We start from the raw sequence: 13,567 nt of genomic DNA, 5'->3' as shown, positions 1-13,567 counted from the left end.
ATGTCGTTCAATCGCTGATAGTCGACGTAGAAATGCCAAGTGCCGTCCTTCTTGCGAACGAGCGGCGTGAGCGCGTCGAATAGACTCAGGTTGGAAGTGATTAGGCCAGTGTTGAGCATTTTATCCACCTAACGCTCGATCTCATCCTTTTGAACTGGAGAGTAGCGATAAGGACGCGCGCCCGGCTGCAGGGAAATTGCATGATTGAATACCATTTGTAGCGGCAGCGTCTTGGGTTCTTGGAAAATGTGTGAGTACTCCTCCAGGAGAACTTGCAATGGTGGTGAGAGCTGCTCACCCTGGTTTCCTCCGGATGTGACAGTTGCTCGACTCTCGGTTCTGCTAGCGGGTCCTTATCAACAACAACCAACGCCCATACCTCGTCTGCCTTGATCCACTTGTAAAGCCGATCTGCATGAATTTCCGTGAATGTCGGTTCAGTTGGTGCGAGCACGCCTTGTAGTTTGATAGTTGCGATGTTGTTGTCGAACTCCATGGTATTGAGTCCCCAGTGGCATTGCATTGGACTGAACTGGGCAAGCCAGTCCATGCCGAGAACAATGTCGTATGCGCCCAAATGAGCAGACGCATGTCGATGGCGAACTTGTGGCCTTGGCACCACCACTGAACTATATCACCATTGTCAACCCGGATTGTCTCTGGATCCACATCCTGCAGTTTGCAGCAAGTAGTGTATGTGTTGTGAAAGTGGAGTTGACGGAAGTGTGGGTGTTGCCAGAGTCCACCAGGAGCAACCGCACTTGATTGCCACAAAATGCTCGTAGCCGCAAGGTGCCCTTGGTAATTCATGCCCTCGAGCTGCTTGATGAAAAGCCTAAAGAGCCTACAGCATGGATAGGAATGGCTCTCGTTGCTAGCCAACTCAACTAGGTGCCTCGCGTGTTAAATTTGCTGTGGCACACTTAAAAGCAACCAACGAAAGGGGCAGCACTTAAACACCGATCAACAAATACTAAAATGCGTGAGCGGATCTCACACACAAGCTCAACATCACTAGCCCCAAAAGATTATTTCCTATTTCGTATGTGAATTTCTTTTTGACAAAGTAAATATTTTTGAAACCTGGACATTTTCAAAATTTGTGAACATACTTATAAAAATCCAAACCTTTTGTGAACAATCTTCAGAATCTCAAAATTTATTTCAAAAAATAGGAGCAAAATTGAAAGCAAGAACATTTCTTGTAACTACAAACATTTTCTAAACGCTTCGTTCGAGAAAATCACCATGTTCAACGTAGGGTGTCCGGGTAGGTAGAAGGCTCCGTTTGAGAGCATGTTGTTCGACGACATCCGTCAGATGACCTTAATTTTTTTTATTAGCTGTATTAACCATTCAAGGCACCATACCAAGGTTTTTTGGTTTTCTATAAATTTTATATTTTCTGAAGTTTTCTCGGTCAAAAAAGGGCGATAAATTGTCGGACGTGTCGCAACTTCCATCAGGTGTCGAAAATCGTTCAAACTTAGCAGGGATTCCTACCATGGGTGTGCCCACCTGCCTGCAAAAGTTGGGTTAGTTTAATCGTCTACGAAAATAGACCATGTTCAACATAGGGTGTCCGGCTTTGTCTGAGAGCAAATTGTTTTTTGACATCCTTGAAATGGCCCCAATTTTTTCCATGGCCTTGTATGACCAATTGAAGGCACCATGCCAAGTTGTTTTGGTTTTTAATAAATTTTGCATTTTCTAGAGTTTTCTTAGTAGAAAAAAGCCAATAAATGCCCGAAGATGTACCAACTTGCTTACAATGTCAGAAAATCGTTCAAACCTAACATAGATGCCTACCATGTGCATGCCCCTCTGCTTGCAAAAGTTGGGGTCATTTGAAGTTTTTTTGAAAATAGACCATGTTCAACGGAGATTGTTCGGGTAGGCCAGAAAGCTCCGCCTGAGAGCACGTGGTCTTTCGACATCCATGAAATGGCTCTAATTTTTTTGCATGACCTTGTATGACTAACTAAAGGAATAATGCCAAGTTGTTTTTGATTTTTTGATGAATTTTGCATTTTTTGGAGTTTCATCAGCCAAAAAAGGTCGATAAATGGCTGAACATGTCGCAACTTGCATACAGTGTCAGATATCATTCAAATCTGACATGTGTGCCTACCATGGGCATGTCCACTTTCTTCAAAAGTTGGGGTCATTTCAAGAATGTCCAAAACTAGACCATATTTAAACAAGGGTGTTCTGTTGTCCAGAAGGCTCCCTCTGAGCACGTTGCTCTTGACATCCTTGAAATGACCCCAATTTTTTTCCATGGTCTCGTATGACCAATTCAAGGCACCATGCCAAGTTGTTTGGATTTTCGACAAGTTTTGCATTTGCTAGAGTTTTTCGTTGAAAAAGAGTGATAAATGACCAGATGTGTCCCAACTTGCATACGGTGTTAAAAATCGTTCAGACCTGGCACTAATGCCTACCATGGGCAATGCCTACATTCCTGCAAAAGTTGGTGTCATTTGAAGGATGTTCATAATTAGACCATTGTCAGCGTTCTGGGAACCGGGGTACCCAGACTTGCTTGCCTGCGGGCCACGGCGTGGCCCCATCGATGGCCTAGTACGGCCCATCTCCAGCAGCAACAACACAAGACCCTCACAAGGGGCCAAGCCTCACGAGGCGGACGACGCCAAGACCTCCAAGAGGAGTGGCCACCTTAGGCTGGCTCCTGATCAGGAGCGGAGATTTCCATGCGAGTCCTCACCTCGTGAGAGCTCGAATGACGCAAGCCATGACGATCAAGGACAGGAGCGCGCCAACGAGCGCAGTACAACATGTTTCCTCTTTGGTGCTAAAGAGGCAAGCGCATGCGCGGAGTCTTGAGGTTGTTCTCCCTTTGTACCAGTTCATCCTCAACCCACCTCGAGGCTAGTCTAGCACAAATCAGGAGTAGGGTATTAATTACACCGCAAGGTGGCCCGAACCTGGGTAAACTGCCTTGTCTCGTTCTTTTTCAGCTCATCGAGCTAGGCCGCGAGATCGACGAGTTGGCAGGCTGGGGAGGTTGAGTTCTTCGAACGCACCCTAGAGTTCGAATCTATCTTGGGTCTGCGGAGCCCCGAATCCGTCAATCATGTTCGAGAAAGGATGTCCGGTAGGCCAGAAGGCTCCGTCTAAGAGCCTTTTTTCTCGACATCCTTAAAATAAGTTCATAGATTTGAAAAAAGTTCATGAATTTAAGAAAATGAAAAAGAAGAAGAAACAAATAAAAATAGAAAGAAAAAAGGCCAACCAAAAGAAAAAAAACTGAGTGAGAAGATGCACAACAAAAAAGAATGAAAAAAGTAATTAGACACAACAAGTTAGTTGTCCTAATTGGTTAAAGTTGGTGAAGTAATCCAAGAGGTCCATAATTTGAATCGGGTATTTGAAAATACCATGAATTGAAAAAAATGACGGATTTTGAAAAAAATGATAGATTTAAAAAATGTTCACAAAATTTAAAAAGGTTCACAAATTTTAAAAAAGTTCAACGATTTTGCAAAAAGTTTATCAACTTTTTAAGAAGTCCACGATTTTTCAAAAATAAAAAAATCATCAACTTTGAAAAAGTCAATCATTTTGAAAAAGGTTCATCAATTTAGGGAAAAAAGGCTCATCGCTTTTGAATAAAGTTCAATGGCTTTGAAAAAAAATTATTGAGTTGTTTTAAAAATAAAACTAAAGAGGTTTTCACATTGCAAAAGAAAAGGAAGAACAAAAAGGAACAGAAAAAAAGGAAAATAAAAACCAAACAAAAGCATTTGAAAAAAAGAGAAAAATGGAAAGAAGAAAAAGATAAAAGATAAAAAGAAAGAAAGAGGAAAGAGGACAGAAGAAAAGAACGAGAATGATCATGTGAAGATAACAGTTGCTGCTGGCTGCTTGGTTATTGCGTCTACATTTGAACCTTGAAGTCCCGGTTTCGAGTCCTACCATGCTCACTTTTTTGCGACTTACAGTCAGAAAAATTTATTGGCAGGCCAGCTTGCTGTACAGGTCTACACCGTACACGGCGGTTTCTATTATAAAAATACTTCTAGTTGAGGGATATAGAGGTACTATGATCTACCGAAACAGAAGTGCCAATCCCCGAGTCAATGGACTCGTTTGTAACCGTGACACCATAACGCGGCGTGCCCCTCCATGTTGAGCACTGCCATGTGTAGAAATTGTAGGAGGGTAATATTTGTATTATATTGATATGACCCTCGTGAGGGATTATATAGAGTACATGGTGGGGTAGAGACTTGGAGTACAAGACAAGACATTACTAATTCTATCTCTAACTCAAACGCATTATACTTTTAACATTCCCCTCAGTTATAGCGGGAGTTAATCGGACGATTACGACTGAATTTGAAGTCTTGTGCTTCCGTCGTCTTGTCTGCTGCGCCATCATCAACTCTGTCTCTAATAGGTCGGCACCAAGGGCGGTGACCGCTTCCCCTTTGGGTGCCTTCCTCGTCTCTCCTCTGTTCCCTCCCGCAGTCACATCGGGAGTGGTGTGGATGCTAGTGACGACGCGGATGCTGTGACTGGAGTTGTTGCTGATGAGTTGTTGTAGACCAAGCCATTAATGTCTATGTCGAGGTAGCCGATGATTGTGATGTAGCCGTGGTCGAGGTATTCGTGGTTGAGGTGTAGTCGTTGTGGATGATGAAGCCGCACAAAGCTGAAGGCGCAAAAAAAATGTGCTATGACGGAGCTGCAGACATGGACGATACACCTTGCGGATGTCAGACGATGCCGTCGATGATGAGTCCACTGGTTTTGCCAAGACCGGAGGAAGCCCATTGAGCACACATCGATTTTGCCAGAACCATGTGGCCGTGTAGGGGTCATCACTGTAGTGACGTCGTCTCGATGTAGCCGTGTTGTCGTGGATGACAGCTGTCGATGCCGTCGTCATGGTCGCATCTTGTAGGAAAATCTGTCAAAGGACGCTAGTTGTCCATCTTGTGGACGAGGCGGCTGCAGTTTGTCAACGATGATATTGATGAAGACCACTTTGATGAAGGACCTGGCTATGTAGTGTCGGCGATGGCATTGCAGAGGCTTGTCGATGATGATGCGTCGCTTGGAGGCGTCCCTTACGGCGACGAAGTGTCGATGCCATGTCGCGCCGGAGAAATCTATGAAGAATTGCATGCTTTCCATACCGGCCTGGCGTGTGGATGATGCATGTTGATGTCCCTTCTCATAAATGTTATCGACGAAGATTTTTTTTTCTTGGGCACGATGTAGCATGGCGTGGCTCGGGAGATGTAGGTGTAGGTGCAGATCGGCTGGTGCAGTTTGTCGTCGCAGGCTTGATGTAGTCGGTTCGTAGCATATGGCGCACCTGGTCGTGTCGATGCCGTACGAGCTCGATGGAGTCGGCCTGGTGGGGATTGCGTCCGCGCGCGTGCAGTGTAGTCGATGTACATTGTAGTTTTTAGGCTCGGTGCAGATGGTTCTATCGCTCGGTGCAGTCTGCCGGAGTGGTGCCGATCGTTTGTTGGCGTAGTCCCGAAACTGAAGAAGTCGATGTAGCGACTCGAGGCACAGCTGACGACGGGAGATCTGATCGATCGCGATCGAAGCCGCGGGTGCGTGTGTAGACGCGTACGTGTAAGCTCATATTGATGCATGCATGTACCTGGCCTATTGATTTCTTCACGTCCCACATCCTGGGAGGCTACGCCATGTATGCGGGCATTGTAGCCCACGGTCTGCTCGATGAAGCTTGCGGGGCTGGCTCGGGGAAGACTCGGGCGCTCGATGTAGTTCGTTCGGATGGCTCGGGGAAGACTTGTATGGCTCGGCGATGTGTTGGCTGCCGAACGGCGTCGCCGCACGGATCTGCTGGATTTTCTTCATCGGATGGGATCAATCTAATACAAATTTATTTGGCTACTAAAAAAGAAATCAATCTAACTGAACACCGAAAATTGGAATTGACCTAATCTATGAAACCGATCTATTCTATGGAACCAATGTGATCTTTTGATCGATTGGTTGCCGCGCCCTCGGGGAGAGAAGATTAACTCCTTGGGAGCGGCGAGCTACGGAAGTGATGGGAGGTCCTCAGATTGGCGTCGTTGGACAAACCGCTCTGATATCATGTAGAAATGATAGGATGGGTAATATTTGTGTTACATTGATCTGGTCCTCGTGAGGGATTATATAGAGTACATGGTGGGGTAGAGACTTGGAGTACAAGACAAGACATTACTAATTGCGTCTCTGATAAGTCGGCACCAAGGGCGGTGACTGCTTCCCCTTCTGGTACCTTCCTCGTCTCTCCTCTGTTAGGTGATGCATGGTAGATCAAAGTAGGTGTGGCACAAATCGAACCAGAGACGCGACACTTTGCCCCTGAAGTGTGGCAAATCATGCTTGGGTTGTTTGTGGTGGTAGCTATTGCACTGGGACGGTGGAGGAGAAGTCCGACGCTCTCGGTGGTCGGCGTGGCGGTCCTGGGCGGAGCGATTCTGGACAGGTGGTGGATGGGCTAGTAGGTGAAGAAGCAGTGGCCCCTGGCTGACGAGGAAGGCCACCGCGGGGGTGGTGGAGGTGGAGGGTGCAGCACAGGCGGTTACGTCCTGCGTGGCCTGCTTACTCTTGACGGCGTTAAGGCCCTTGCCGAAATCGGCCACCTACGTGCCTAGCTTTTGCACTTCCATGGTCAGGGAATATTTTTTTTCTTTTTGAAGCAAATCGTCCAAGGTTTTTTGCACTCCCTCCATCTCCATGGCTTGTAGGACGAATTTCATCTGTGTACATCGAGTTGCCGATGGCGCCATTGCAGCCGCCCAAAATCAGACCTACCCCAATTGGGATTTCGCGTCCAGTCGTCGGAACAATCAGACACCCTTCGCGGTGCGTGTTACGGCCGGATCGAGGGAGTGAGGTGCAGCGGCGGGCTGAAAGGCTCTGAGTACCAAATCCGTAACGACCCTAAGAAATAGTTCTTACAAGAGGGGATTGGAGTAGGGGAGAGGAAGAAGGGGATCGGAGGTGAGGTAGGAGCAAGAGGGAGAAGGTGAGATGCAGAGAGAGATGAGAGCGAATTCGCATTTCTTTTCATAGTCTGCTTACAACAGCTCACCGCGCCTACTTAACAACTTTGCTAGCTAGGGCCCATTGGCCAGACACACACACTCACGCCGTGACCAAGTCGCATCCTGATAGTAGGTCGCCTCCGCGCCGTGACCAAGGCGTGACACCTTCTCACCACTTCTTTTCTTGCCCAGCAGGCAAGTCAACTACTGCGACAATTTTTTTTTGTGGTCTATCTGATTCAAAATGCTCTGGTAACAAAACTCGGTCGTGTCGTTGTTATGCTAAACTGCGTTGGATTGCAAAATTTAGTACGTCAGGATAATCTTTACTAGTTGTAGAGATATTTTGGCCACATCCCAGAATCCGAAAAGCCACCACAAATGCAATACAGAGCCTAAAAAGGCTCAAATGGTTTGGCCACACGGTACATCATATATATGCCATTGCCTACACAGTAGGCATGGCGTCTTCAAACTACTGAATATATTAAGATACGGACTAGTATTGGTGACCCAAATTCGTATCATCAAAGAAATGCGTCACCCAGGACAAATGGACATGATCACATGCGAAGTATCTGCTTTTGGGGCAGCACATCAGAAGTTCACACAGAGCATGGAAGCAAGTGGCTTGATTCCTGAGAGCTACTCCTGGGTAGTAGTAGCTTTTATCTTGCTCAGAAGGCCTCCTGGCTTTAGTTCTTTGATCATTGCAGCAAGGATGAAGTCTTTATCTGTTAAACCCCCTGTTACCACAAACGTGCCGATCAGTCCTCTATTTTACCTATGTTTGAAGCACCAGTTGACGATGAATGAACTGTTATAATTGGTATTTTCACTCAGTTTTGTATGGCCGCTCGTTTTCCTCTTCATTTAAGTTGATTGGATTCCTCTATACGAAAAATAAGTTTCAATCACGACAATGGCCAACTACCAGTAGGCATCAAGCACCTAAGTACCTGCCAATTTTGCACGATCGAACGACTTCTAATTAGTCTACATCATATCATTGTCAGCCCGTCAGGGTTCCTAAACAGCAAATGAATAACTAGTGAACCACTACCGTTCGGAATAGAACACAATACAAAATTTCGTTTTCCAGGTCCCAAGGGATTTAATAATATACTATATTAATGCTGCTCCATTTTTCTCGGAAATTAACAGAGGTAACACTTGAAATCATCCTAGAGTGAAATCTGAAGTCAAAATAACCATATGGAACAGTGGAACACTTAAGCTTACTGACTCAGTGAGTCCACGCATCAATTTTCACATTATTCCAACCAACAAGGTGAAGATCTGGGTGGTGACCTGGAAAAGCATACCCATTTAAACCTACTTTGCCAAGATTGTTACTGAAACAAAAAAAAAACATGCCAAGAAATTTGTTGGATTCTGGGTGAAATACAAAATTTCTTGACCAATTCAAGGAGTAATGTCCTCTAGAAATGTAAAAATTTGTTGGATTCAGAAATACTTTTTGCCAACATCGACTTGCTGTGGTCCGTATGTAACAGTGATGTACTTGAAATCCAACAGGGGACTGGTAGTACGGGAAGTCAATTGGTCATTACTTCCGTCAGATTTTTTTTTAAAGAAAATTGAATACTGATCAACAAGACAATGTGAATATGAAGAACATAACTCAAGCCCTTTCACAAAGTTCCTCACCTTCCATGCCCTGTGCAACTTCAGAATGTCACCCTCATTTTTCACCTCCCAACCAGTCACCTGTTTTTAAGGAGGTCGGTCAACATAGCAAAGTATGATAAGAAAAGAAAAAATGCTGTTCTAGCAACATTTTAGCAGAATCTTCTGACATGGCTTGTGTAAATCCTTTGAATTGCATGGGAGACAACTCTTTTTTGATAATTCTGAAAGAAGAAAACACAGATGCATACTTGTTTTTGCAGGACTGCAGAGTAATTAGTGGCCTCAAACTCAGAAGCAGACGTCAGGGGGTGGCAACAGAGAAACACAAATTTGTAAGCAGGAATAGAAAGAGAAAAACGAACAGGGGTGCAGCTCACCAACCAGGAATCCTGGATCGAGAGAGATATAGAAACGAACAGGGCTGCGGCGGCTCACCAACTTTAGCAGCGGCCTCCTCCCCCATCGCCTGCGAGGCGGAGGGGCGAGTAGGGGCGGCCTCCCCCGGTGCCTGGTCGCGGTCTCGCGGAATAGGTGATGCCCCTCCATCCCTAACTTCGGGGAGACAGCTGCGTAGTGCCGTGGGATGGGAGTCCAGGTGAAGCTTCTATGTTCAGAGATGAAAGGGCAAGTGTAGCTTCTATGTTCTGAGATGAAATGTCAAAGGTTGCCACTGTATGCCTTCTGCTATATAAAAACTATGGAACGACGCTGGCTGGCCTCCGGGTGAGCATATAGGCAACCTTCATGGTCAACAGGTTGCGTATATGTTCACCATGTCTGAAGGACTTGGCTAAAAGAAAATTCCTAGCTGAGGCAGCTTTAGAGCAGAGGTTAGATTTTGTTGTTCTATCGGAGACGGGTAGAGATAACTTTGCGCCTTAGTTTCTTTCTTCTCTTGTGGGTGGTATTGATTTCGATTGGCATTGCCTCCCTCCGCGAGGAAGATCGGATGGTATCTTACTAGGTGTGAGATGCGATTCGCTTGAAGTCCGAAGTGTAGTGATGGGCGACTTCGCGATGAAGTTTCGAGTCAGGTCTAGGATAGATGGTTTTAACTGGGCTTTGGTGGCGGTTTATGGTGCCGCACAGCCCGAGCTTAAAGCGGAGCTTCTGGCGGACCTTGTTCGAATCTGTGGGTCAGAACAGCTTCCAATTTTAGTTGGAGGTGATTTCAATATCATCAGGAGGAGAGAGGAGAAGAACAATGATAACTTTGACGGCAGATGGTCGTTTATGTTCAATACCATTATTGAAAGCTTGGATCTGAGAGAGATAGAGCTTTCTGGTAGAAAGTTTACCTGGGCTAATGCTCTGCCAAACCCTACCTATGAAAAACTTGATCGAGTTCTTGCGAGCGTGGAGTGGGAACAAAAGTTCCCTCTGGTTACGGTGCAAGCTCTTTCGAGGGGAATATCTGATCACACCCCATTGTTCGTGGACTCAGGGGAGCTGAACCACGTGGGTAACAAGAACACCTTCTCTTTCGAGATGTCATGGTTTGAACGTGAGGGGTTCGTGGACTTGATCACCAGGGAATGGGATAGAGGTGTAGGAGGCAAGACTGCGATAGAGCGTTGGCAGAATAAGATTATGCATTTGAGAAGTTTCTTACGGGGTTGGGCTAAACACCTCAGTTGTGTGTATAAGATTGAAAAAGATAGACTCCTTACTCTTATACAGGCCCTGGACATACAGGCCGAATCCACTACTTTATCGCCAGCTGAGATTCAGGTTAAAAATGAGGCGGAGAAGAGGTTGAAAGAACTGCTCCGCGAAGAAGAATTGAAGTGGGCTTTGCGTGCTAAAGTCCGCAAAGTGGTCCAAGGGGACGCGAATACTCAATTCTTCCATTTGATAGCTAATGGCAAGCACAGAAAGAAGCGTATCTTTCAGCTTGAGCAAGACGAGGGCACTATTTTAGGTCAGGATAACCTAAAAACATATATTACCGACTATTATAAGCAGTTATTTGGACCTCCGGAAGATAATTGTGTCTCCCTCGATGAGTCCATGACTGAGGATGTGCCCCAGCTATCGGCTGACGATAATGATATTCTGGTTGCCCCGTTCTCGGAGAAGGAGGTGTTTGATGCTATTGCACAGATAAAAAAAATAAGGCTCCCAGACCGGATGGATTCCCGACAGAGTTCTATAAAAAGTGCTGGCACATTATTAAGGGGGATTTACTAAATATGTTTCATGATCTGTTCTCTGGACAGCTTCAATTATTTCACTTGAATTTTGGGACTATCACACTGCTTCCCAAGAAAACGGATGCTGTGAGAATTGAGCAATTCAGGCCGATCTGTCTCCTCAATGTTAGTTTCAAAATTTTCACCAAGGTCGGGACTAACAGGCTCACACAGATTGCGCATTTTGTGGTGCAACAGTCCCAAACTGCTTTCATGCCGGACAAAAATATCCTTGAAGGGGTTGTCGTCCTGCATGAAACACTCCATGAAATCCATTCCAAAAAATTAGATGGAGTAATTTTTAAGGTGGATTTCGAGAAAGCGTACGATAGGGTCAAATGGCCATTCCTCCAACAGTCATTGCGTATGAAAGGTTTTGATGAAGCCTGGCGCCGACAGGTTGAATCATTTACGCAAAAAGGTAGTGTGGGAATTAAAGTTAATGATGACATAGGTCATTACTTCCAGACACATAAAGGCCTAAGACAAGGAGATCCGATGTCCCCTATACTGTTTAACATTGTGGTGGATATGTTAGCAATTTTGATAGGAAGGGCTAAGGAAAATGGTCAAGTAGGTGGATTGGTACCTCATCTTATTGATGGAGGTGTATCCATCCTTCAGTACGCTGATGATACAATAATGTTTATGAAGCATGACTTGGCCAAGGCGAGAAATATGAAGTTTGTGTTATGCCTATTTGAACAATTGACCGAGTTAAAGATTAACTTTCATAAGAACGAGTTGTTCTGTTTTGGTAGGGCCAAAGACGAACAGGATGCTTATAGGCAATTGTTTGGGTGTGAGTTGGGAGAGTTACCCTTCTCTTACCTGGGGATTCCAATCCACCATCGTAGGCTGACAAACAGAGAGTGGAAGGTGCATCGAGGACCGATTTGAGAAGAAAATGAGTTGCTGGAAGGGTAAGCTCATGTCATATGAAGGCTGATTAATCCTGATTAATTCGGTGCTCACGAGTATGCCAATGTTTCTCCTATCGTTCTTTGAGGTCCCAATTGGTGTTAGGAAGAGACTGGACTTCTATCGATCGTGTTTCTTTTGGCAGGGTGATGAGCTTAAAAGAAAATATTGGCTTGCCAAATGGGATATCATCTGTAGACCGAAAGACCAAGGGGGTCTAGGTATTGAGAATCTAGAAGTTAAGAATAAATGCCTTCTTAGCAAGTGGCTGTGGAAGCTCTCATCGGAGAATGATGCTATGTGGGCTCAAATCCTTCGCAGCAAGTACCTCCAGACAAAAACTTTGTCCCAGGTTACAGTCAGGCCGACCGATTCAATTTCTGGAAAGGCCTGATGAAAGTCAAACAGTCCTTGTTTAATAAGACGAAGTTTGTTATTGGAAACGGCACGAGTACACGTTTCTGGGAGGATACTTGGCTCGGCGAGACACCCTTGGCCATCCAATATCCGTCTTTATACCGCATTGTTCAACGACGTGAGGTGTTCGTCGCATCGGTCTTTCAATCTACCCCCCTTAATATTCAGTTCCGACGAACGCTAGCGGGCAATCGTTGGGAAGAATGGCTCCGTCTAGTTAGGAGACTGATGGAGGTCCAGCTTTCACAACAACCCGATGAATTACGCTGGAAATTGACTAAGTCTGGAGTATTCACGGTTAAATCAATGTATATTGATGTTATTAATTCGAACTCCATTCCTACGTCCAAGCATGTTTGGGATGTCAAAGTTCCTTTGAAAATAAAAGTGTTTATGTGGTTTGTCCATAAACAAGTTATTTTAACTAAGGACAACTTGATAAAGCGTAATTGGACAGGACCTGCTAGGTGTAGTTTCTGCGATCGGAATGAGACTATCAAACACCTCTTTTTTGATTGCCCGTTGGCCAAGGTACTTTGGCAGACGGTCCACATTGCTTTTAATATCAATCCACCGAATTCTGTTAATGCGTTATTTGGGACATGGCTTAATGGGATTGAGCCTGACTTAGCGAGACATATTCGGGTTGGAGTTTGTGCTTTGCTGTGGACTATCTGGACTTGCAGAAATGATTTGGTTTTTAACAGAATATCATGTATACCTTTTTTGCAGGTCATATTCTGAACTACGGCTCTGATCCGTTCGTGGTCGCTACTCACCCAGACGGAGGCCAGGGAGCATTTGGTTACTGGGTCTTTTCGCTGGGAGATGGTAGCTCGGGATATCTTCAATCGGTTTGGATGTCGGTCATGTAATAGGATAGGCAATTAGTTTCCCTATCTAGTTTTAGCCAGCCGGTTGTGGCGTCTTTTCTTGGCTAGTTGGTGTTTCTAGCCTTTATTGGCTCTGTGTGAGTTTTCTGTGCTTTTTTATTACTTTTGGAGACCTTTAGAATCATGTTGGCACTACTTTATTTGATTAATAAGATGGCCGTATGCATTTTTCTGATGCAGAGGCCGGAGAATCCCCTTTTCAAAAAAAAAATGAGGCCAACAACGCAGTGCCATAGTTTTTACAAAGCATGGCAGTGAATAATAAACATGCACTAACTTGAAGAACATGTGTTAGCCCAAAAACTCTCGGCTAGCTAGTATCCACAGGACCGATCGAACTACACTAGCCAAGCAACAAGCGCACTAGCGAAGCACACACTCAGTGGAGCAGCACACACACAACCACACTTGAGGCTCGATTGATTCCTGGTGCTGGGATGAT

At 45.2% G+C, this 13,567-nt stretch overlaps 1 long non-coding RNA gene across 1 annotated transcript; it reads right to left on the bottom strand.

Annotated features, from left to right (window-relative positions):
* Positions 1-7,369: 7,369 nt before the first annotated feature.
* LOC123131257 (uncharacterized) lies at positions 7,370-10,003 on the bottom strand. Its single transcript, XR_006464111.1, has 3 exons — positions 8,951-10,003; positions 8,721-8,780; positions 7,370-7,795 (listed from the first exon to the last, which is right to left on the bottom strand). It is a non-coding gene; the product is annotated as an uncharacterized lncRNA (long non-coding RNA).
* Positions 10,004-13,567: the final 3,564 nt, after the last annotated feature.

Source organism: Triticum aestivum, chromosome 6A (assembly GCF_018294505.1).
Source record: "Triticum aestivum cultivar Chinese Spring chromosome 6A, IWGSC CS RefSeq v2.1, whole genome shotgun sequence".
Lineage (NCBI taxonomy): Eukaryota > Viridiplantae > Streptophyta > Magnoliopsida > Poales > Poaceae > Triticum > Triticum aestivum.
The sequence above is the reverse complement of the archived record's forward strand: the minus strand, read 5'-3'. Positions and strand labels throughout refer to the sequence as shown.